Raw genomic sequence first — 25882 nt, forward strand, 5'->3', positions numbered from 1 at the left:
TTTTCCAGTCCGTGGCCATGGTAAATATCGTCATTTCTTTAGGTTTTCTTTTATGTCTCTTAATAAAGTTGTATTATTTTCTCCCCAGGGGGTTTTACAGTGTTGTAATGGCAAAGATCTTAAGTGTACATGTTGAAAGAAGTGTGAATAGGCAAGATTCTTGATTCGTTCCAGTATCAAGGGAACAGTTTTTAATGTTTCACCATTCTTAGAGGATTTTGCTTATCAGATTATTGTATTTTTAGAATGCTAAGAATTTTTATTTATTTATTTACTTTTTTATTTGGTTGAGGCAGGCTCAATCTTAGCTAACATCTGTTGCCAATCTTCCTCTTTTTTTTTTGCCGCACAGAGATTAGCCCTGAGGTAACACCTGTGCCAGTCTTCCTCTATTTTGTGTGTGGGTTGCCACCACAGCATGGCTTGATGAGTGGTGTAGGGCCCTGCCCAGGATCTGAACCCATGAACTGGCCACCAGACGTAACCACTATGCCATGGGGCTGGCCCTTAAAATTTTTTTTAAAGACGTACATATTAAATTTTATCAGATACTTCATCTTTATCTATAGATTTTTGCATATCCTTTGATTTTTCTTTAACGTTAGTATTAATATTTTAAAAATATTGACTAAATCCATAAAGGGATAAGCGCAGCTTAGACACAGTACATTATTACTTTTCCTATATTGCGGATTTCTGTTTGGTAATATTTTTGTTTATGATTTTTATATCTGTGTTCGTTAATGAGATACAGCTCTTTTGTTTCTTATACTATTCTTCTGTGGATTTGGTATCCAAACTTTTCCTATCCTCATAAAGATTTTGCTGTTATCTTCTATTCTTTGGACATTTTTAAGTAAGATTGGAATAATTCCAAATAAATTTGAAATAATAATAATTTTTGGGATATGCCACTTCCCAGGAATAGTTTCCATTCCTGATTAATTTCTTTGAAAGTTATAGGATTACTCAAGCTTTCTGTATCTACTAAGTCAATCTTGGTAAGTTATTTTTCTCTTGAAATTTGTCTGTCGCATCTAAATTTTCAAATATATTGCCATTAACATGTTAATAATCTCTTATTATTCTTGATATTGTTTATCTGTGTATTCTCTCTTCTCTTCTTGTTTAGTTTTACAGAGTTTGTCGGCTTTTTAGTCTATTCAAACAACCAACTTTTGGCTTTATTGATCTTCTCAGTGGTATATTTATTTCCTATTTAATTAGTTTATGCTCTTCATTTTTTTCTGCTGATCTCTTTGGGCTTATTTTGCTTTGGTTCTGATTTCTTTTGGTGGATGCTTAGCTCAGTAATTTTCAGTCTCCTTTCCTAATATATATATTTAAGGATATAAATTTACCTCAGTAGCGTTTTAGCTTCATCTCACAAGTTTTGCTCTGTGGAATTTGTTATTGTAGAGTTCAAAGTATTTTCTAAGTGTCATTATGATTTTTTTCATTGACTTATTTCTTAATTTCTAAACATATGGGAACTTTATTAATTTCTCAAAATATGGGAATTTAATTTCTGAGCATAGAATTTTCCTTTTTTTAAATCAGTTTTTAACTTCACATTGTGGTTAGAGAAGATGCTCTCAAGTTTTGATTTATTTATTTATTTATTTTTATTGTAACATTGGTTTATAAAATTATATAAATTTCAGATATACATCATATTTCAATTTCTGAGTAGATTACATCATGTTCACCATGCAAAGACTAATCACAATCCACCACCACGCACATGTACCTCATTATCCCTTTCATCCTCCTCCCTCCCCCCTTCCCCTGTGGTAACCACCAATCCAGTCTGTCTCTGTGTGTGTGTTTGTCATTGTTTTTATCTTCTACTTATGAGTGAGTGCATACAGTATTTGACTCTCTCCTTCTTACTTATTTTGCTTAGCTTAATACCCTCAAGATCTATCCATGTTGTCACCAATGGCCAGATTTTATCCTTTTTTATGGCTGAGAAGTGTTCCATTGTGCATATATACCACGTCTTCTTTATCCATTCATCCCTTGATGGGGACCTTGGTTCCTTACAATTCTTGACTATTGTGGATAATGCTGCACTGAACGTAGGGGTGCATATAACTTTACACATTTGTATTTTCATGTTCTTTGGATAAATACCCAGCAGTGGGATAGCTGGATCGTATAGTAGTTCTATTCTTAATTTTTTGAGGAATCTCTGTACTGTTTGCCAGAGTGGCTGCACTTGTTTGCACTCTCACCAGCACTCTATGAGAGTTCCCTTCTCTCCACATCCTCTCCAACACTTGTTATTTCCTGTCTTGTTAATTATAGCCATTCTGATGGGAGTGATGTGATATCTCCATGTAGTTTTGATTTGCATTTCTCTGATAATTAGTGATGTTGGACATCTTTTCATGTGTCTGTTGCCCATCTGTATTTGTTCTTTAAAGAAATGTGTGTTTAGATCTTTTGCCCATTTTTTAATTGGGTTGTTAGGTCTTTTTGTTGTTAAGATGCATGAATTCTTTATATATTTTAGATATTAACCCCTTATCAGATATATAGTTTCCAGATATGTTCTCGTAGCTGCTGGGTTGTCTTTTTGTCTTGTTGATGGTTTCTTTTGCTGTGCAGAAGCTTTTTAGTTTGATGTAGTCCCATTTGTTTATTTTACCTGTTGTTTCTCTTCCCAGGTCAGACATGGTACTTGAAAATGTGCTGCTGAGACTGATGTCGAAGAGTGTACTGCCTATGTTTTCTTGTAGATGTTCATGGTTTCAGGTCTTACATTCAAGTCTTTAATCCATTTTGAGTGAATTTTTGTGTATGGTGTAAGATAATTGTCTATTTCATTCTTTTGCAGGTGGCTGTCCAGTTTTCCCAGCACCATTTATTGAAGAGACTTTCCTTACTCCGTTGTATGTTCTTATCTCCCTTGTCAAAAATTAGTTGTCCATACATGTGTGGTTTTATTTCTGGGCCCTGGATTCTGGTCCATTGATCTGCGTGTCTGTTTTTGTGCCAGTACTATGCTGTTTTGGTTACTATGGCTTTGTAGTATATTTTGAAATCAGGGAGTGTGATACCTCCAGCTTCATTCTTTTTTCTCAGGAATCTTTTGGCTATTCGTGGTTTTTTGTTGTTCCATATAAATTTTAGGATTCTTTATTCTATTTCTGTGAAAAATGTCATTGGAACTTTGATAGAGATTGCATTGAATCTATAGTATGGACATTTTAATGATGTTAATTCTTCCAATCTGAGAGCATGGAATAGCTTTCCATTTCTTTGTGTCTTCCTCAGTTTCTTCCAACAATGTTTTATAGTTTTCAGTGTACAGGTCTTTCACCTCTTTGGTTAAATTTGTTCCTGGGTATTTTATTCTTTTTGTTCGTAAGTTCAGTTAGAAATGGGATTGTATTCTTAAATTCTCTTTCTGCTGCTTCATTGTTAGTGTATAGAAATGCAACTGATTTTTGTATGTTGACTTTGTATACTGCAACTTTACCATATTCATTTATTATTTCTAAAAGTTTCCTGGTGGATTCTTTAGGGTTTTCTAGATATAAAATCATATCATCTGCAAATAGTGACAGTTTCACTTCTTCCTTTCCAATTTGGATCCATTTTATTTCTTTTTCTTGCCTGATTCCTCTGGCTAGGACTTCTAATACTATGTTAAATAAGAGTGGTGAAAGTGGGCATCTTTGTCAGGTTCCTGTTTTTAGAGGGATAGTTTTCAGTTTTTCTCCATTGAGAATGGTATTAGCTGTGGATTTGTCATATATGACATTTATTATGTTGAAGTACTTTCCTTCTATTCCCATTTTATTTGGCAGTTTTATCATAAATGGATGCTGTATCTTGTCAAATGCTTTCTCTGCATCTATTGAGATGATCATGTGATTTTTATTCTTTTTTTTAATGTGGTGTATCATGTTGATTTGCAGATGTCGAACCATCCCTGTATCCCTGGAATAAATCCCACTTGATCATGGTGTATGATCTTTTTAATGTATTGTTGTATTCGATTTGCCAGTATTTTGTTGAGGATTTTTGCATCGATGTTCATCAGTGATAGTGGCCTGTAATGTTCTTTTTCTGTGTTTTCCTTGTCTGGTTTGGTATCAGGGTAATGTTGGCTTCATAGAATGAGTTGGGGAGCTTTGCCTTCTCTTCAGTTTTTTGGAAGAGTTTGAGAAGGATAAGTATTAAGTCTTCTTTGAATATTTGGAAGAATTCACCAGAGAAGCTGTCTGATTCTGGACTTTTAGTTTTTGGCAAGTTTTTTATTACTGTTTCAATCTCCTTACTGGTGATTGGTCTATTTAGATTCTCTACTTCTTCTTGATTCAGTTTGGGGAGGTTGTATGAGCCTAAGAGTTTATCCATTTCTTCTAGGTCTGTTCAGATTCTCTACTTCTTCTTGATTCAGTTTGGGGAGGTTGTATGAGCCTAAGAGTTTATCCATTTCTTCTAGGTTATCCAATTTGTTGGAATACAGCTTTTCATAGTTTTCTCTTATGATCCTTTGTATTTCTGTGGTATCCATTGCAATCTCTCCTCTTTCATTTCTAATTTTGTTCATTTGAGACTTCTCTCCTTTTTTTCTTAGTCTGGGTAAGGGTTTGTCAATTTTGTTTATCTTGGCAAAGAACCAGCTATTTCATTGATCCCTTCTATTGTTTTTTAGGCTCTATTTCATTTATTTCTTCTCTAATTGTTATTATTTTTCTCCTTGTGCTCACTTTGGGCTTTGTTTGTTCTTCTTTTTCTAGTTCTGTAGTTTAGTTTAAGATTACTTATTTGAGACGTAGTTTAAGATTACTTGTTTGAGATTTTTCCTGTTTGTTGGCTGGGCCTGTATTGCTATGAATTTCCCTCTTAGAACTGCTTTGCTGAATCTCATAAGAGTTGGTGTGATGTATTTTCATTTTCATTTGTCTCCAGGTATTTTTTGATTTTTCCTTTGATTCCTTCATTGATCCAGTGGTTGTTCAGTAGCATGTTGTTTAGTCTCCACATATTTGTGACTTTGTCATCTTTTTTCTTGTAGTTTATTTCTAGTTTCATAGTATTGTGCTTAGAAAAAATGCTTGATATCATTTAAATCTTCTTAAACTATTAGGGCTTAGCTTATTTCCCAATTGTGGTTCATCTTTGAGAATGTTCTTTGTGCACCTGAGAAGAATGTGTATTCTACTCTTTTTGGATGGAGTGTTCTATGTGTACCTATTAAATCCATCTTGTCTTGTTTTTCATTTAAATCCACTATTTCCTTGTTGACTTTGTCTGGATGATCTATCCATTGATGTAAGTGGAATGTTGAGGTCCCCTCCTATTGTGTTGCTGTTCATTTTTCCTTTTAGGTCTGTTCATAGTTGCTTTATATACTTTGGTGCTCCTGTTTTAGGTGCATATGTATACATAAGTGTTATGTCTTCTTTGTGGAATGTCCCTTTTATCACATTATACTTCCCCTCTTTGTCTCTCATTTCCTGTTTTATCTTGAAGTCTCATGTGTCTGATATAAGTATGGCAACACCTGCTTTCTATTGCTAGCCATTTGCTTGGAGTATTGTCATCCATCCCTTTACTCTGTGCTTGTGTTTGTCTTGAGAGCTGAGATGTGTTTCCTGGAGGCAGCATATTGTTGTGTCTTGTTTTTTAATCCATCCAGCTACTCTGTGTCTTTTGATTGGAGAACTTAATTTGCATATAGAGTGATTATTCATATATGAGGGTTACTACTGCCATTTTATCTCTTGTTTTCCGGCTGTTCTTTATTTCCATTGTTTCTCTTCCCTTGTATTTCTGACTGGCATTTCAGTTTGGTGTTTCTCTATGTTGATTTTCTCAGTTTTCTCTTTATTTATGATTTGTGGCTCTGCTCTGATTTTTCGTTTAGTGGTTACCATGAATTTTCTATAAAAGATTTTGTAGATGAAATAGTCCATTTTCTGATAACCTCTTGTCTCCATTAGCCTAAACAGGTTCAATCTCTTTCCTCTTCCTCTTCTGTTATTGTTGTCACAAATTATTCTGTTTTGATTTGTGAATTTTTGACTAATTTGAAGTCTTTATAGTTATTTTCTATGCTTTCCTTCCCTTATCTTTTATGTTATAATTGCTTCCTAACCTGTTTTGATAGCTGCAATTTTCAGATTTTGTCTGTCTCTCTCCTTGCTCAAGGCTTTGTAAACCTTTGCCTGTTTGCTTCAGGTGTGAGTACATCCTTGATCACTTCTTGTTAGGGAACTCTAGTGGTGATGAACTCCCTCAGCCTTTTTTATCAGGGAAATCTTTTATTTATCCATCGTATCTGAAGTATAGTTTTGCTCGATTGAGTTCTCTTGGCTGCTGAAAGTTTTTGTCTGTCTGTATTTTGAATATATTGTTCCGTTCTCTCCTTGCCTGTAAGGTTTCTGCTGAGAAATTTGCTGAAAGCCTGATAGAGGTTCCTTTGTTGATTATTCTCTTCTGCCTTTCTGCTCTTAATATGTTTTCTTTGTCGTTGGCTTTTGCCAGTTTTACTACTATATGCCTTGGGGAAGATCTTTTTGCATTGATGTATTTAGGAGTTCTATTGTCTTCATGTATTTGTAAGTCCAGTTTCTTCCCTTGGTTTGGGAAGTTCTCACCTATTATTTCTTTGAACAAGCTCTTCGTTCCTTTCTCCCTCTCATCGCCCTCTGGAGTACCTATAATCCTTATGTTACATTTCCTGTTTGGGTGAGGTATTTATTGAAGAATTTCTTCATTTTTTTAAGTCTTAGTTCTCTCTCCTCCTCCACCAGAATCATTTCTATATTTCTGTCCTCTTAGTCACTAGTTCTGTCCTCCATAACATCAGCTCTGTTTTTAAGGTTTCTGCATTGTTTTTTATCTAATTCAGTGTATTCATCATCTCCAGAAATTTCTGTTTTGTGTTTTTTTAGAGTTTCAATCTCTTTGGTGAAGTATTCCTTCTCCTCATTAATTTTATTCCTAAGTTCATTGAACTGTTTTTCTGTGTTTTCTTGAAACTCATTGAGTTTCTTCGTGGCAACTATTTTGAATTCTGTTTGATTTGGTTGTAAATTTCTGTGATTTTACAGTTAGTTTCTGGAGATTTGTCATTTTCCTTCTGCTGTGAATTGTTGCTGTGGTTTTACCTGGTGTGTGATGAACTGATACTTTGCTGAGGCATTTGTAGTAGTACCAGGTCTCAGATTCCAACTGCTGCCTCTGGGAGGGGAGCTGTGTTTTCTGCACCACCACGTCTGCTGGAAGGCTGTCTGTGTTTGCCTGCTGGCCACAGCTGCTTGACAGGTCACACATGGATGCCTAGTTTCTCTGGTGTGGAACTGCTGCCTTGGCCGGCCACTGGCCAAGCTGGTGTGCTAGTCGGGAGGGCAGGAGCACTTCCTTTCGTGTGCGTGTGCTTGCTCCACACTCATGGGCAGTTCACCTGGGTTGCTGCATTTGGTGGGGCGCCCATGCAGTGTTCGAGCCACACCACTTGGTGTGGAGGTTTCCTCAGGCCAGGCTTCAGCTCCAAAAGTGCAAGCATTTGCCCACAGGTCTGCCTTCCTCCCACCTGCTCTTACAGTTGCATGCTGGCTGCTGTGTGAGGACCCACGACCTTAATCACTGCTGCTAGGGAAGGAGAAGGGATCCACTCACCTCATTCCACTGCTTCCTGGTGATCCAGTCCCCCTACTTTCAGATGTATGGCTGTGTGGATCTCTCAGACGTCCTTTTGTGCTTTGTAGGGTTTCCTCTGTTGATTAATGAATGTCTGTTTTGTTGTAGCTTAGTGGGGAGAGATTAAGGGAACAATTAACTCTGCCATGATGCTGATGTCCCAGATTTTGGCAATTATGAATTAAGCTGCTATAAACAATTGACTATAGGTGTTTGTGTGGACATATGTTTTCAGCTTATCTGGGGAAATATGATGGAGTGTGATTGCTGGATAGTATGTAAGAATATGTTTAGTTTTGTAAGAAACTTCCACACTTACTTTCAAAGTGGCTATACTATTTTATGTTCACACCAGTAGTAAATGAGCATTCTTTTTTCTCCACATCCTTGCCAGCATTTGGTGTTGTCAGGATATTGGATTTTAGCTATTGTAATAGTGTGTAGTGGTATCTCATTGTTAGTTTGCAGTTACCTAATGACATATCGTGTTCAGCATCTTTTCATATACTTATTTGCCGTTTGTGTGTCTTCTTGGTGAAGTGTGTCATCATATCTTTTGCCCATTTTTAAATTGATTGTTTGCTTTCTTATTGTTGAAATTTAAGAGTTTTTTGCATATTTTGGGTATCAGTCCATTGTCAGATGTGTTTTGCAAATATTTTCTCCCATTCTGTGGCTTGTCTTTTCTTTCTCAGCACAGCAGAAGTCCTTGACAGAGCAGAACTTTTTAATTTTCGTGAAATCCAACTTCCCAGTTTTTTCTTTCATGACTGTGCTTTTGATGTTGTATCTAAAGAACCATTGCCAAACTCAAGGTCATCTGGGTTTTTACTTATGTTATATTCTAGGAGTTTTGTCACTTTGTGTTTTACATTTAGTCTGTGATCCATTTTAATTTTTATTAAAGGTTTACAGTCTGTGCCTAGATTTGTTTTTTCCATATGGATGTCCAGTTGTTCTAGCACCTTCTATTGAAAAGACTGTCCTTTGCCATTGAATTGCCTTTGCTCCTTTGTCAAAGATTACTTAACTCTATTTGTATGGATCTATTTCTAGGGTTTCTGTTCTGTTCCATTGACCTATTTGTCTGTTTTCTTAGTAAAGCCAGACTGTCTTGATTATAGTACGTTTATAGTAAGTCTAGAAGTTGGATAATGTCAATCTTCTGACTTTGTTCTTTTCCTTCAATGTTGTGTTGCCTATTCTGGGTCTTTTGCTTCTCCATGTAAAGTTTAGAAACAGTTTATCAGGATCTGCAATAAAACTTGCTTGGGTTTTTATGGGATTCCGTTGAATTTATAGATCAAGTTGGGAAGAACTGGTATCTGGACAATATTGAACTTTCCTTTCCATATAGCCCTTTAGAGATATCTCATCTTGAGGTAAGGGATTGGCTTTTATACCCCTAAGTAGATCTCCCATGTCAAATGCAGGCTGCTCTGAGAGAGAAGGCATGATCCTCCCTCAGTGGCTCTGTTTGTCTGAGGGGTGCTCCTGGTAGAGCACTTAGCTGAGAGCCATCAGCAGTAACACTCCTAGCAGCTGTGGGAATTACATCCTTGGTACTAAAAGAGGTCTGCATTGTATACCACAGTATCCACTGTAGCTTCCCCTCTAGGTTTTGCTTTAGCTGTTTATTAGCCATATAATTTATTACTATCTTTTCAGGTCATAGACTCTTTTATTTATTTGATATCCAATATTTTTCCTGTTGTTATTGTTTTCTGGAAGGGTTGTACAAAAAACCTGATTTGTCATATTATTTGGAATAACTCATATTCCCTGGGCCCCCACAGCGGAGCACGTGAACTTAACCACTCGGCCATGGTCCCGGCCCCAACCGTTAATTCTTTGACTTACACTTTTTCTTCTTTGTTTCTCTCTCTTGTTTTTTAAAGATTGATACCTGAGCTAACAACTATTGCCAATCTTTTTTTTTATGCTTTGTTCTCTCCAAATCCCCCCCAGTACATAGTTGTATATTTTACTTGTGGGTCCTTCTAGTTGTGGCATGTGAGATGCCACCTCAGCACAGTTTGATCAGTGGTGCCACGTCCGCGTCCAGGATCCAAACCAGTGAAACCCTGGCCTGCCCGAAGCGGGGCGTGCGAACTTAACCACTCGGCCTCGGGCCAGCCCCTCTTCTTTGTTTCTCTTAATGACCACTCAGATTCTTGTGAAATGATCTAGAGAAATAGTATGGTAATTTAGGAAGAAACTCAATAGTGTAATTTTTGTAAAATGACAAATTATTAAGAAATTCTCAACAAGTATGTCAATGTCATGGTGGCGAGAATCATTCCTTTTTTCTCTCCTCTTTGATTTACAACTAGTTGGACATCCATATCCAAACCAAAGTGCCCTATGCACAGCACACCAGGACACCCAAGAGGTCCATCCGTGTACCTGAAATTGGGTGGATTGGACGCTGGAGGAGGCTCTGGAGCCAGGGGAGTTATGCTGGCAGTAGTGGCACTGGCAGAGGCACACTGGGAGCAGCAGAGGAAGTGGAAAGCAAGAGGGGTGAGTGAGAGTCTGCCCAGCCGCATGGGCTGCAGCTGGAGAATCCTCTTGCTCTTCAGCAACACCTATATTTCTGAGGAGAGACCTCCATGACTTAGGGGGAGGGAAAGGAAAGGGTGGACGGCAGACAAAAACAACTGAAGGAACACATTTCCTGCTGTCTGCCCCAGGATTCCGGTAAGAGATCTGCCCACACACCTCTGGGACTCCATTGCTCAAGGATCCTCCTACGAGGCTGTGGGCACATCCAAAGCTCCAAGTGCTAAGCATGCATTTCCCCCTACTCGACTCTGTCTTTTCATGGCATGTTGTTTATGTGCGTGCTCCCAGCTTTAGCCACAGGTCAGCTCCAATAAGAGAAGCCAAAACTTTGTGCTACAGCAACACCTTCTGTAAAACAAAAGAAAGGCTTATAATTGCTAACTTGTTGAACTGTTAAAATCAAAGTAAGCAAAGCCTTCCGTAAATAAGAATGGTGTTCACTACTTCAAATGCTGTGACAGAGGCACATTTTATCTAACACTACGAAAAATCATGGTAATGTGGTATCACAAAAAGAAAACGACAGCACTCCAGCAACTAAACCCAAGGACACAGAGTATTGCAATCTGATAAAGAATTAAAAATAGTTGTTTTGAAGAAATTCAACAAGCTACAAGAATACTCAGAAAGGCAATTCAGTGAACTCAAGAATAAAATTAATGAAGAGGATTACTTTACCAAAGAGACTGAAGTTCTAAAAAAGAGCCAAATAGAAATTTTTGAGCTGAAGAACGCAATAAACGAGATGAAGAAAGTGTTAGAAAACATTGGAAATAGAGCAGGTCAAATGGAAAAGAGAAGAGGCAAGCTGGAGGATAGGAATTTAGAAATGATTCATGTGAAAGAGGAGAGGGAACTAAGATTTTTAGAAAGTGGGGAAATCCTACAAGAATTGTTAGACTCTATTAGAAAAGTCAATATGAGATTAATGGGTCAACCAGAAGGAGAAGATAGATAGAAAGGGACAGAGAATTTACTTAAAGAAATAATAGCTGAGAACTACCCAAACCCGGGGAAGGAACCAGATATACAATTACATGAAGTTAATAGAATACATTGTTATCTTAATACAAAAAGATTTTCTCCAAGACACGTTATAATGAGACTGTCAAAAGTCAATAATGACAAAAGAATTTTAAAGGCAACCCAGGAGAACAAGATAGTAACTTCCAGAGGAACCCCATTAGACTATCAGCAGGTTTCTCAGCAGAAACTCTACAGACCAGGAGAGAGTAGAGTGACATATTCAAAGTATTGAAAGATTAAAGATTTCCAGCTAAGAATACTCCATCCAGCAAAGTTATCCTTTGGATGTGAAGGAGAAATAAAGGCTTTCCCTGACAAAAAAAAAGCTGAGGGAGTTCACCTCCACTAGACAAGCCTTACAAGAAATGTTGAAAGCAGCTCTTCAAGCTGAATGAAAAGACAAAAACACACAAAACTGATTGAGATGATAGGTAGTCAGAATTAGAAAACTGTAACTCTATTTTAGAATAGTATATTAAACAATTATAGCATAAAAGTTAAAGGAAATATTTAACATTGAAATATTGCTACTGAAATTGAAAATAAATGAGCATTGAAAATAAAGCTACTACAATTTGGTAATTAATTCATAGCATAAAAAGAGATCATTTGTGACATCAAAAACATAAAAGGAGAGCAATAAAAGGATGGAACCTTTATAGGTGAATGAAGATAAATTGCTATCAGCAGAAAAAGAACTGTTTTATCTATGAGATGTTTTATGTAAACCTCATGGTAACCACAAGGCAAACATCTAGAGCAGAGACACAAAACAGCAAAAAAGGGGAGACTGAGCAAATCACCGTGGAAAACCACCAACTTAAAAAGGTAAATAGAAACAGAAGGAAAAAGAAACAGTGGAGAGACAAAATAACCGGAAGGCAAAAGATGAAATGGCACTAGTGTCTTTATAAATCAATAATCACCCTAAAGGTAAATGAATCGAACTCACAGTCAAAAGGCACAGAGTGGCTGAATGGATAAAAAAAGAAACAAGACCTAACTATATGCTGACTACAGGAGACTCATGTCTGTTCTAAAGATATACATAGGCTTAAGTTAAAGGGATGGAAGATGATAGTCCAAGCAAGTAGAAACCCGAAGAAAGTGGGCATAGCCATACTTGTATCAGACAAAAGAGACTTCAAGTCAAAAATGGTAATAAGAAGCAAAGAAGGCCGTTCTATAATGATAAAGCAGTTAATGTGTCAAGAGGACATAACAATCATAAGTACATTTGCTCCCAACATCTGAGCACTGAAATATATTAAGCAAACACTAACAGATCTTAAGGGAGAAATTCACAGCACTACAATATTAGTAGGTGAATTTAATACACTACTGTCAGCAATGGATAGAATATCCAGACAGAAAATCAACAAGGAAATGTTGGAATCGAGCCATACTTTAAATCAAATGGACTTAGCAGACACATACAGGACATTCCATCCAACAGCAGCTGAATACACATTCCTCTCAAGTACACATGGAACGTTCTCCAGGATAGATCATATGACAGGACACAAAACAAATCTTAGCAAATTTAAGAAGATTGAAATCATAACCAGCTCCCTTTTCTGACCATAGTGGTATGAAGCTAGAAATCAACAAGAGGAAAGTGAGAGATCTACAAATATATGGAAACTAAACAACACACTTCTAAACAACAAATGGGTCAAAGAAGAAATCAAAAGGGAAATAAAAAATTATTTTGAAACAAATGAAAATGGAAATACAGTGCATCAAATCTCGTGGGATGCAGCAAAAGCAGTTCTGAGAGGAAAATGTATAGCAATAAATGTGTATATTAAGAAATTAGAAAGATTTCAAGTAAACAACCTAGCTCTTCACCTGATGGAACTAGCAAAAGAAGAACAAATTAAGCTTCAAGTAGTGAAAGAAAGGAAATACTAAAGATCAGAGTAGAATTTAATGAAATAGAGACAAGAAAAACAATAGAAAGGATCAGTGAAACTAGGAACTGGTTCTCCGCAAGGATAAGCAAAATTGACAAAGCTTTTGCTTGACTAAGGCAAAAATAAGACTCAAATAAATAAAATTAGAAATGAAACAGGAGACATAACTGATACTGTAGAAATACATATGATCATAAGAGACTTATGAACAATTATATGCCAACAAATTAAATAACCTAGAATTGGATACATTTCTAGAAACAACCTACTGAGACTGAAAGGGAGAGAGAGAAAATCTGAACAGACCAATAATGAGTAAAGAGATTGAATCGGTAATTTTAAAACTCCCAAAACAGAAAACTCTAAGACCAGATGACTTCACTGTGAATTCTACCAAACACGTAAAGAAGAATTAACATGAGTTCTCCTCAAAGTCTTCAAAATATCGAGGAGGAAGGAAAACTTCCAAACTCATTCTACAAAGCCACCAGCCTTACTTGATACCAAAACCAGATAAGGATACCGCTAGAAAAGAAAATATAGACCAATACCCCTGATGAATATAGATGCAAAAATTCTCAGCAAAATATTTGCAAACTGAGATCAAGAACACATTAAAAGGATTATGCACCTTAACCAAGTGGGATTTATCTCTGGCATGCAAGGATGGTTCACCTTACACAAATCAATAAATGTAACAGATTAGTAAAATGAAAGATAAAAATCACATGATCTCAATAGATGCAGAAAAGGCATTTGAAAAAATAGAACATCCTTTCATGATAAAAACTCTTAACAGATTGGGTGTAGAAAGAATACACCTCAACATAATAAAGCCCATCTATGACAGACCCACAGCTAACATTATACTCAAAGGAGAAAAATTGAAAGCTTTTCGTCTAAGATCCAGAACAAGACAAGGATGCCCAGTTTTATCACTCCTATTCAAAATAGTACTAAATCCTGGCTAGAGCAATTAGACAAGAGAAATAAATGAAAGACATCCAAATCAGAAAAGAAAAAGTAAAATTGTTGCTATTTACTGATGATATGATTTTGTACATATAAAATCCCAAAGAGTCAATCAAAAAACTGTTGGAACTAATCAACAATTTCAGTAAGTTGCAACACAAAATCAACATGCAGAAATCAGTTGCATTCCTTTACACTAATGATGCAACATCTGAAAAAGAAATAAAGAAAACTGTCTCATTCACAGCATCAAAAACAATAAAATACAGATAAATTTAACCAAAGAAGTGAAAGATCTGTACAGTAAAAACTAAAAGACTTTGCTGAAAGAAATTGAAGAAGACACAGTCAAATGGAATGATGTGCCATGTTCATGGATCAGGAGAATTAATATTAATAAAATGTCCATACTACTCAAAGCCATCTACAGATTCGATGCAATCCCTATCAAAATAAATGGAAATAGAAGAAACAATCCTAAAATTTGTGTGGAACCACAAAAGACCCAAAATAGCCAAAGCAATCCTGAGAAAAAAGAACAAGGCCAGAGGTATCACACTTTCGATTTTAAACTACAAAGCCATAGTAATAAAAACAGTATGTACTGGCACAAAAATAGACACATAGACCAACTGAAGAGAATAGAGAGCCTGGAATTAAATCTCAGGATATATAGTTAGCTAATATTTCACAAGGGAGAACAGTCTCTTCAACAAATGGTCCTGGGGAAACTGGAGAAACACATGCAGAACAGTGAAATGTGACCCCTCTCACACCACTCACAAAAATTAACCTGAATTGGATCAAAGACATAAGCATATGACCTGATAATGTAAAACTTCTAGAAGAAAACACAGGGAAGAAAGTCCTTGATATTGGTCTTGCCAATGATCTTTTGGACATTATGCCAAAAGTGCAAGCAACAAAAGCAAAAATCAATAAATGGGACTACAGCAGAGTGAAATGCACAGCAAAGAAACAATTAGCAAAATGAGAAGACACCCTACAGAATGGGAGGACATTTTTGCAAACCATATATTGGTTAAGGGGTTAATATCCAAAATATAGAAAGCACTCATACAACTTAATAACAAAAAAACACATAATCCAGTTAAAAAAGAACTAAATAGACATTTTTCCAAAGAGGACATCAAAATGGCCAGCAGGCACATGAGCTCAACATCACTAATCATCAGGGAAATGCAAATCAAACCCACAATGAGATATCAACTCACACCTGTTAGAATGACTATCTTCAAGAAGCTGAGACAGCAGGTGCTGGTGAGGCTGTGGTGCAAAGAGAACCCTTATACACTGTTGACTGGAATGCAAATTGGTCCAACCACTGTGGAAAACAATATGTAATTTTCTCAAAAAGTTAAAATAGATCCACCATCCGATTCAGCAATTCTACTTCTAAGTGTATTTCCAAAGGAAATGGAAACAGGATTTTGAAAAGATATATATACTCCCATGTTTATTGCAGCTTTATAGCCAAGATATGCAAACAACCCAAATGCCCATCAACAGATGAATGGATAAAAAAGATGTGGTATATATACACAATGGAATACTATTCAGTCATGAGAAGTGAGGATATCCTGCCGTTTGTGACAACATGGATGGACCTTGAGCACATTATTCTAAGTGAGATAAGTCAGACTGAAAGGCAAATACTGTATGATATCACATATATGTGGAATCTAAAAAGTCAGACTCATAAAAAACAGAGAGTAAAATAGTGGTTACCACGGTCTGGAGAGTGCAGGGGTAAGATTGATGTTGTCTCAGGTACAAACTTGCAATGAGTAGTAAATAAGCCATAGAGATCTAATGTACAGTGTAATGAATACAGACAACAATATTGTGGAATAATTATGTGATGAGCATCGCTACAGCAGCAGTCGTATTACAATCTATAAATGTGTAAAGTCACACTTTGTACTCCTTAAATTTACACAGTGTTATTTGTCAAATTTATTCAATAAAAAAGAAATCCATTTATTAAACAGAGAATCAGCAATATTTTACTTTAGCTCTTTTCTCTTACTATGAAAATGGTATAAGCTGGATCATTGTCATAGTGAATTAGAAAAAATTTAGCATGTTTAAAGTAATGGAAAACCCACTATCACAACATTCTAAATAAGCTCTTGTTTGCAGGAACTGATAGCCTGTCAGATTTAGCAAGTGTCAGTCATCAAGTTCTCTAAAGTGTATATTTTCATTCAAGATTATGCCTTTTCTTGCTAAGCAACCAAGAACCCAAGAGCTTGTCTCTCTAACATGTAGTTATGCCACCAGTTATAATGTGTAATTTTTAAACCTTTGCTTTCTTTAGCGATATTGCTCCTAATTCCGTTTTACCCAGTCTTGGCCTCTGAGATTTCATGTCAGGTAGGGGGTAAAGTGAAGGTATCAGCAGACATTTTTCTGGCCAGAGAACTTTAAGCACCTGAGAAACCTTCACCTCATCTTTCGCAGTTAATTATCGGTTTTTGATTATGCATTTACATTTATGTCTCACTGCTGATAGCATCTTATTTTGTGTTATGAAATATATCAAGTATCCAGAAGAGCATGGAGAATAATATGTCTGTATTGAGCTACCCAGATTTGTCAGATCTTAAATGTTTTCGCTTTTACCCCACTTTCAATCTCATTATTCTTTTCTGTGTTAACCACTATTAAAAGTAGCTTTGTATTTTCCCAGACCTATTTCTATGTATCCATTTATACAAACACACATTCAAATATCAATATACATGCATAGTTTTTAGTTTTTGAAAAATATAAATGCAGTCATGCTGTACATATTTTTCTGATGTTTCTTTCATTTTTACCATATTGTAGTTATCTTTTTGTGTCAGTACATGTTGACCTACCTCATTTAGTGAACTGCTTTTTAAATATGATTTACGTTAGTACATTACCCTCACATTTAGCAGGCACTCAGAAAATATTGGCCATGGTTGCACTGTTAATATTATTATAACTATATGGTCTGGATGTACCAAACTTTATTTAGCCACTTACTTACAGAGTGACTTTTAGGTAGTTTCTAGCTTTCCAATCTAATCTTTATCTTTTCTTTTAGGATATTTCCTTTAGGATAACTTTTTAAAATCACAGGTCTCATGATTTTTAGGTAAATTATTAGTAAATGAAGGACCTTTTGAAATAATAATAATAATTTGATAAATATAATTGTTGGGAGTCAACATATTTATTTTCTCAAAGATCTTAAAACTTTTCTAGGAGGATTACAGTATGGACAGTCTTGCTTATTTCCAAATTTACTATGCCATTTTACTAGGAGCCTTATCTTTTAGTGCCTGAGTCAAGTGTTTAATCAGGAATTGGCAAACTATGGTCCATGGGCCAAAACTGGCCTCTGCCTGTTTTTCTAAATAAAATTTTACTGTAACACAGCCATCCCATTTATTTATGTATCATTTATGGCTACTTTCTTATGTAGTTGCAGCAGAGACCGTACGGCCCACAAAGCCTAAAACACTGACTCCGACTCTTCACGGAAAAGGTTTGCTGTAGATGAATCTTACATGTGTGCCAGGAGTTGACCTGGTACTAGGAGGGCTGACCTTGAAGTCAAGACATCTCATGTGCCTTTGACTTTGTTTCTCTGACTTTGGGGGATATTACTTTATCTTCCTAGACCATCGTTTCTTCCTCTTCGAGATGGAGTATTAATACATCATTTTTGAGATCCTTTCTAGCTCTATAAAGTTCTGAGAAACTTTGTAATATAAGATTTAAAAAGGCATTTGGAATAGATATAAACACATAGAATATATCTCTATATGTGTCTCTCTCTGTATATATGTATATACTATATATGATATAGAATAGATAAAAAAACAAATTTGCAAATAGACCAGAAAATGGAGGAGATACAGAGACTTTTTTTTTTTGAGGAAGGTTAGCCCTGAGCTAACTACTGCCAGTCCTCCTCTTTTTTGCTGAGGAAGTCTAGCCCTGAGCTAACGTCCGTGCCCATCTTCCTCTCCTTTGTATGTGGGACGCCTACCACAGCATGGCATGCCAAGCGGTGCCGTGTCTGCACTCAGGATCCAAACCGGTGAACCCGGGCCGCCGAGAAGTGGAACGTGCGAACTTAACCACTGCGCCACTGGGCCGGCCCCTGGAGATTTTTCTTATGGTATAATAAACACAGGAATCTTTATTATGGAGATATATTCCCATCGTGAAAATGTATTAAACAGTGAATTTTCTGATAGCGGGAGAGCCTGTGTTCCATTGTGTTAAGTGGGAAAAGTAATAATGTGTTGCAAGCTCAGCCCCTAACCCTAACCAGATATTCCCCAAATAGCAGTAAAATATTCTTCCCCATCTGTATAATTGTATATAGTTGTTGTCATACTATGGCATTTAAAATATCATTAACTGATTATATAGTTCTTAATGAACTCAGTAGTGGATATGTAATAATTTGAAATATAATTATGTGTTCCTTGTACAGTGTACCTAATGTGTACTGTTATGTAATATATAGTGATATAGTCAAAGATACATCATGAGAGCAAATAATACTTAGAAAATAAAATGGTTGAAGGAAAAAAAGAGTTATCTTTCAGCCAATAAATCCCATCAGTCATGGTTTATAAGGCGTTCTGGTTAAGGGCATTCATTCACTGTCTGTCACCTGTCCGTTATTAATATCTCCTTGCCACCTATTTCTCAGTCGTCTTTTCGTAATTTGCCTTACAGGATGCAATGTTTTATATAAAGGGAGAAACATACTAATATCTTGATATCCCCAGGATTTGGCCATCCAATGGGAAATGAGAATTCCTCTACATAAGATATGTTATTTGCTGGGGCTGGCCCCGTGGCCGAGTGGTTAAGTTCGCACGCTCCGCTGCAGGCGGCCCAGTGTTTCGTTAGTTCGAATCCTGGGCGCGGGCATGGCACTGCTCATCAGACCACGCTGAGGCAGCGTCCCACATGCCACAACTAGAAGAACCCACAACGAAGAATACACAGCTATGTACCGGGGGGCTTTGGGGAGAAAAAGGAAAAAATAAAATCTTTAAAAAAAAAAATAAAAAAAAAAAAGATATGTTATTTGCTGCTACATCCCTTCACAAATCTTTTAATATACTCTTACCATTTTGACTGTTCTTTTTCTTCCTCCATCAACAGGTACTTGTACTTTTTTATGTGATGGTGAAGGCATTTACTTGCGTGTATAATTTTTCTAAGGCCAAATTCCCTTTTTTTTTGTCCATTTTCCATAAATATCATATCAGTTGAGGACTTTAAATCAGCCTCCCAAAATAGTTTTTAATCCTGGAGATCAAATAAATTTGATTTTCGTTTAATTCTGTTAATGAACCTACAATTCCATTGTTACATCTTACTACCACGGCAGAAAGGTTAAAACTGCAGCATTCCACGGTGATTAACATATTCAGTCATCCTTCCTGGGTGAGGGTGTGGCAGGGGGTACACTTGTACTAGTTGAGTGAGGCATCCCGTCCACTCATGTGTAGCTTCATCTTTCTAAACTGACTGCCAGTCTTGACCCGTCTTCTGGAAGAGGGCACCCTCTGGTGTCCCTGTATGGGGTAACAAGTATAATTCATGGTGGTAAAGTGCTTCTGGAAACTCCGTTTGGGCTTAGTTCAATAAGCCAAGTCCATCCCTAAGGCTCCCCACTTGCTCCTTGATTGTTGGGGCCAGTGTTGACTTAGCCACCACAAGTCCTGTTAGCTTTGGGCACTTGTGGTCTGAGTGTGATTTGAATATAATGTGTACATTATATTTTATGTCCCAAGAAATAGCCATTAGGTGTATTTCACTTTCAGGTAAAGTTCAGTCTGCGTTAGCCACACGGTTTAGTACAGTAGCCCTTTTCTGAATTCCAGGGGTGAATCTGTGAGTGAGATGTAGCTACCGTGTTGTATCAGGTTCACTCTTTTAGAGGCCACCGGAATCCCATGAGTGCTGTCGTGATGGTGTTGCATTTGCATTCATGCCTCTTATGAGCCAAGGAACAAAGGAGCAGGCTTTTGACCCGGCGAGTCAGCTGCAGCAGTATTTTCGCCCTCGCACCCAAGTAGCTTTCTCAGGAGGGAGTAATCCTGATAGACAGCACTAGAACACACCAGTTGTCTGCTGCCTGTTACAGTTCACCCCGCCTGATTCAGAGCTGGAATCTTTGTTACGCACTACAAAGGAGCCAGTGTAAACACAACCAGCAAAAATGCCACTCAAGTCATGGCTCTAATTTACTGCCATTTAGATGAGTCATCAGGGGCATTTTCTTTGATATCTTTTCTCCAGATCACTACAGGTAGTTGTCATGAGTCAGTGTTGGTTCAGTTTTCATACTCCGGAGATAATGGATCAACTGCTTTCTCCTAGCCTCAGTGGTTCTTGCTTTCTTGCTCTGAGCAGTTCTCATAGAAAAAGAGTAAGTGCCTTCTTCCTTGTGTCGTAGCCTGTTTCTCTGCTGTCTTGCTATTGGACTTTATTTATTTCTGTTTCCGTTTATTGCCCATTTTAACTTGTACTTTGTCCCCAGTGGAGTGCTCTGATTTGGCCGTACGGCAGGCAGTCACAGCAGCCTTCCAGGACCTCTGCTTTTGTTTGTTCCCAGGAAACTTTGTATGATTTGACAGGTAAAAGAATGATAGGACTGTCTCTTGCTTGTAATGAAGCAGCACTTACAGTGAATTTCAACGTAGCTACATGAGGTGAAGTCAGGAGCTTCTCTCAAGCTCCCTTAGGAATATGTACAGTCAAATTGTGTGTTCTGGATACTGTGCCTCATGCAGCAATATCTCCCTCTGCCGGCACTGCTGTCTGACCGTGGCCCTGCTGAGTCTGGTAAGATGAGAGAAAACTTTGAGGTGGCAAAGATATAAAATGGTGAATTACGTCACCTCACAGCCATTTCCAGTTCCCAGAAGCTTTCCTGTCGGGGTGCCCTCTTACTTCCCCTCATATTTAGTTTTAGAACACAGTGGCCCAGTTGAGCGTGCCAGCCCTTGATGCCCTCATCTCCCATTATTATTTTTGTTTTTAAAGATTTTATTTTTTTTCCTTTTTCTCCCCAAAGCTCCCCAGTACATAGTTGTATATATTCTTCATTGTGGGTCCTTCTAGTTGTGGCATGTGGGACGCTGCCTCAGCGTGGCTTGACGAGCAGTGCCATGTCCGCGCCCAAGACCCAAACCAACGAAACCCTGGGCTGCCTGCAGCGGAGCGCACGAACTTAACCACTTGGCCACGGGGCCAGGCCCCCATCTCCCATCATTTTAAGTAACAAATGTTTAATGGCCCCTTCCAGTTTTTAAGGAGATCATTGCTTTGTGGATGATGATAATGTGCTTTGTCTGTGTAATATTTTATTTCTTTGCCCATTTTTGTACATAGGTAGCAGTAAGAGAGAACATATCTAGGTGGTCCAAAGTGGTAAGTGATTCTCTCTTCTAGACCTTTAATTGAACTCTTGGCAGCTGCTTTTATTAAAATATAAGCAAAGGCTACAACACGATAGGTGTCAATTGCAGTCACTACTCATTTGTAGGTCCTTGCAGTCCTGGTGGAGTTAAAATATGGTTCACTTGCTGAATTCTTTTTTTCTTTTTTCTTGCTGAGGAAGATTGGCCCTGAGCTAATATCTGTTGCCAATCTTCCTCTTTTTGCTTGAGGAAGATTCGCCCTGAGCTAACTTCTGTGCCAGTCTTCCTCTTTTTTGTATGTGAGTCACTGCCACAGCATGGCCACCGACAAGCGTCCAGGAACTGAACCCAGGCTGCCAAAGTAGAGAGTGCTGAACTTAACCACTAGGCCACAGGGCCGGCCCCTCATTTGCTAAGTTCTTAAAGCAGAAGTTCCCCAACTGTTTCTCATGATGCCCTTAGTGTCTTAGTAGTATTTTCATGGTGCTTCTAAGCTGCCCTCCTTTCTTGTTCCACATTGATTTCTGCATGGTCCTTACTTTTTAGCCAAGTAATGCAAAGATATGAAATCATTGGAAAGAATGTAGTGAGATCTGATGCTCTATCAATGAACCTCTGTGAACTGGTAGTTCACCTGTTATTCCACAGGTATTGCTGTTTACTTTGAAAATTGAAGTTATCTGTGGCACCCCTCAGTGTCTGCAGCTAATGTTTGGGGATACCTTGGCACACAATTTGGCAACAGCATATCTAAGGCCATCTTCAAGCCATTAATGTTGACTTTTGTGTCAATATTTGTCCCTTTGTATCTGGCTTATTTCACTTTAGCATAATGCCTTCCAGATTCATCCATGTAGCATGTGTCAGAATTTCCTTGTTTTTAAGGTTGAATAACAATCCTTTGTGAAGTGAACATCATAACCACTATGCGACGGAACCAACATTCCATTGTATATAACACATTTTGTTTATCCATTCATCTGTCGAAAGACGCTTGGGTGGTTTCCACCTTTTGGCTGTTGTGAATAATGCTGCTTTTAACATTCATTTACAAGTATCTGTTTGAGTCCCTGCTGTCAGTTCTTTTGGGTGTATACCTAGCAATGGGATTGCTGGGCCACAGATAAATTATCTATGTTTAACTTTTTGAGGAACCGCCAAACTGTTTTCTACAGCCGCTGCACCATTTCACATTCCTCCCAGCAATGCTAAAGGATTCCAATTCCTCCACATCCTTGTCAACACTTGGTATTTTCAGTTTTTGGTAATAGCCATCCTGTTGGGTGTGAAGTGGTTTTGATTTGGATTTTCCTAATGGATAGTGATATTGAGCATCCTTTCACGTGTTTATTGGCCTTTTGTATATCTTCGTTGATGAAATATCTATTCAAGTCCTTTCTCCTATTTTTATTTTTACTGCTGAAAACTGTAGTGGTCTGCTTGTTCTGAGACTTTTCCATATTTTGCACACTGTTTCTTGAGTGTGATCACTGAAGTATCTGTTCCTTTAGCTCACATTTTGACTCATGTATTGACATGAGATGTCCTTGAATGCCAAGAGCTCTTCCAGTCTTTGCAGCTTGCGCCTGTGCTTAGGCACTCCTTCACCCCTTAGCCAGGCTTGCTCTGAGCCTAGTGATCAGCCCAAGTTGAAACCTTAGATATTGTCAGGTCTTTTGTGAGCTTGGAGGTGGCTTTCTAAATACCCATATACTTAGCTGCTTTTGTATGTCTTAATTTCCCAGTTTTCCCCAGCCTCTCTTCCTTAGGTGACCTTAGATAAGGGTCTATTGTATGTCTCTGCTTTTCTTGCCCTGGGTGTTTGTGGATCTGAAGTTGCCTTGCAGCTTCTACAAGCAGTACCTGCCCCTTTCCCACCTGAGTTCTGAGATGATACAGAGGCAGGCACCTTGCATCAGTCCTTCAGGTGTAGAACAGGTTGGAACAGACATGCACAATAATTTGCATATCAGTTCTGCTCTGCTTCCTGTGGTAGAAGGAGGCAACTTGGAACCAGTCTGCTGCTGCTTCAAGAACAAGAGCACCATTGCACCAGGGACGGGGTCGGGGGACAGCGAGGGAAGCTCTGCTACCATTTTCAAGATGGCTTTTTCTTGATTGAGTGTTTGCTTGTTGCTGTTAACTTTTCACTGTTTTCCAGAGCTCCAACAAACTTGGTTCAGACAGTCCCTGCTTGTTTCTTTTTTGATGTTTCTCTAGGGTAATGAGAGCTTGGAGCTTTCTAGTCTACCATTATGCTGACATTCCCCCTATTGATTTTTAATACAGTTTTATTCAGTGCAAGGCATATATGTCATCATATAGTCCATCCTTGTGTTGATTGTGTCACCCAGTGCTCATTCATTTCGTGACCTCAGGAGGCTAGTTCTAGAGGTTGAGGACATTTGCCCTCAGCATTGCAGCCCTGCTCTAAACCTGAACTTTAATATTTTTGATAAATTTTCACAGGGATTTCCATAGCTAGATCCTCCATAAGGGAGTGGGGTTTTTTGCCCAGTCATCCAGGGCTTTTTGCCAGACTGTAGAAAGACCTAAGGTTTTGTGAATATCTGGATCTTTCCCCAAAGGCCCATTTTGCAGATTTACCTCCACCACCTTCTACCATGGTATTACTGTCTGCAGGCTGTATATGGCTGGTTTTCAGAAAGATCACAACTCTCAAGTAGTCAGCGGTATGCTGGTAAATGGTAAGGATTGACTTTCTGGCCAAAAAAAAAGCAAGCCCTTTTTGGTCCCATTTGTTGTTTTCTGTTCTGTAAATACTGCCACTATAGCTGATTTCAAGCTAAAAACATGGCACCACTGATCTGGGAGTTGGAAAGAGACACATTTGGCTCTTGCAGGCTGGCTTTAGCACTCCACTACAGTTAGGGAACTCCCATTGTAAAACAAGTGGCTAAGAATCAGAGAGTCCGTGTCATACAGCAATCCAGACTGGGAGGGCCTGAGAGAGCTTTTCTTTCAATGGCTTCCAAGGTGGTGAATTAGTCTGTGAGCAATGCAGGGAGCTCCTCCTGGACTTCGCCCTGGAGTACTTTCTTGCAAGTGACATTTCTATCTTATCAATGAGCTCTCCTGAATGTCCTTTTATTGAATGATTCTTTGACAGCCTCTAGAATGTGATGGTTCTTTCTTACCTCAGGATTATTTGATGACCTTTGATGATAGTTGCAGTTTTTACCAGTACCCAATCACAAGTTAGCTGTAGTCTTTAACACTTACGTCAGGCACCGTTCCAATCTCTAATGATCTCCTGGGAGTCCACTGAGGTGTAATAATTGGTTTCTGCCCAAGGCTCCTGTCTTCCTTCCTGTGTCAGCATTGAAGACACTTTTAAAATAATTTGAGCGTTGGGGTCATAATGTCCTAGACTTTAGACCTCAAGACACTGCCTGCGAGACAATCCTTTGTAAATCTTTTATTGATTATTTTGGCTTAGGGCACTATCAGATTCAGATTTCTTTCTCCTGACTTTATTAATAGGCTTAGCAGCATCCTTAGGTGGAAGACACAAAACCCAAAGAGTACCACTAGTCTGGGCTGTCTGTCTAGGAGGAGAGGTCGTAAGGAATACTAGATTATTTTTCAAAGATTAAGGTGTCCTTGGTGTTTGTGGCACACATTATTCCCAAAAGTTTCCCAGATTGCACCAGGCCTTGAGTTTTAGTTAGTTTCATTAGCCAACTTTTATGTGGCGTGAGTCAGATGGAAAGCAGAAGTGTTCCTGTTGTTTCTCATCTTCTCCACCAGTTTGCCTTGTCAGAGCTTTTAGTTATAGCCACACTGGCAGATGTGTGATGTGTGACACCTCGTTGTAGCTTTAATTTATACTCCTCTGGTGACCAGTGATTCTGGGAACTCTGTCACTTGTTTATTAGCCTTTTTTTTTAATGCTTTTGTCAAATTGAAGTTCTGTTTATTTGCCCGTTAAAAAAAGTTGTGTCTGAGGGGCCAGCCCTGGTGGCCTAGCGGTTAAGTTCACTATGCTCTGCCTCAGTGGCCCAGGTTTGGTTCCCGGGTGTGGACCTGCCCGACTCATCTATTAGTGGCTGTACTGTGACAGCAACTCACATATGACAGAGAGGAAGATCGACACAAATGTTAGCTCAGGGCGAATCTTCCTCAGCAACAAAAGGAAGCTGTGTCTTTCTTGTATAGATTTGTAGGAGCTTTTAAAAATATATTTTGAATATGACTCTTTTGTCAGTTAAATGTGTTGCCGATATCTTCTTCCAGGCTGTTACTTGCTTTCTCGTTCTCATAATG

General features: G+C 38.0%; 1 protein-coding gene across 27 annotated transcripts in view; it reads left to right on the top strand.

Moving 5' to 3' along the window:
* The window catches only part of MIPOL1 (mirror-image polydactyly 1), a 302383-nt gene that overhangs the window by 14733 nt on the left and 261768 nt on the right, over nucleotides 1–25882 (top strand). For 3 of the 27 annotated variants that reach the window (XM_070629188.1, XM_070629085.1, XM_070629146.1), the window contains exon 3: nucleotides 9999–10188. The exons of the other annotated variants lie outside the window; for them this stretch is intronic. The gene's annotated coding sequence lies outside the window, so the exon portion shown is untranslated. The remainder of the gene's footprint in view (nucleotides 1–9998; nucleotides 10189–25882) is intronic. 27 annotated transcript variants of the gene reach the window in all.

The sequence above is a fragment of the Equus przewalskii genome, chromosome 1 (genome assembly GCF_037783145.1).
Source record: "Equus przewalskii isolate Varuska chromosome 1, EquPr2, whole genome shotgun sequence".
In the NCBI taxonomy this organism is placed as follows: Eukaryota; Metazoa; Chordata; class Mammalia; order Perissodactyla; family Equidae; genus Equus; species Equus przewalskii.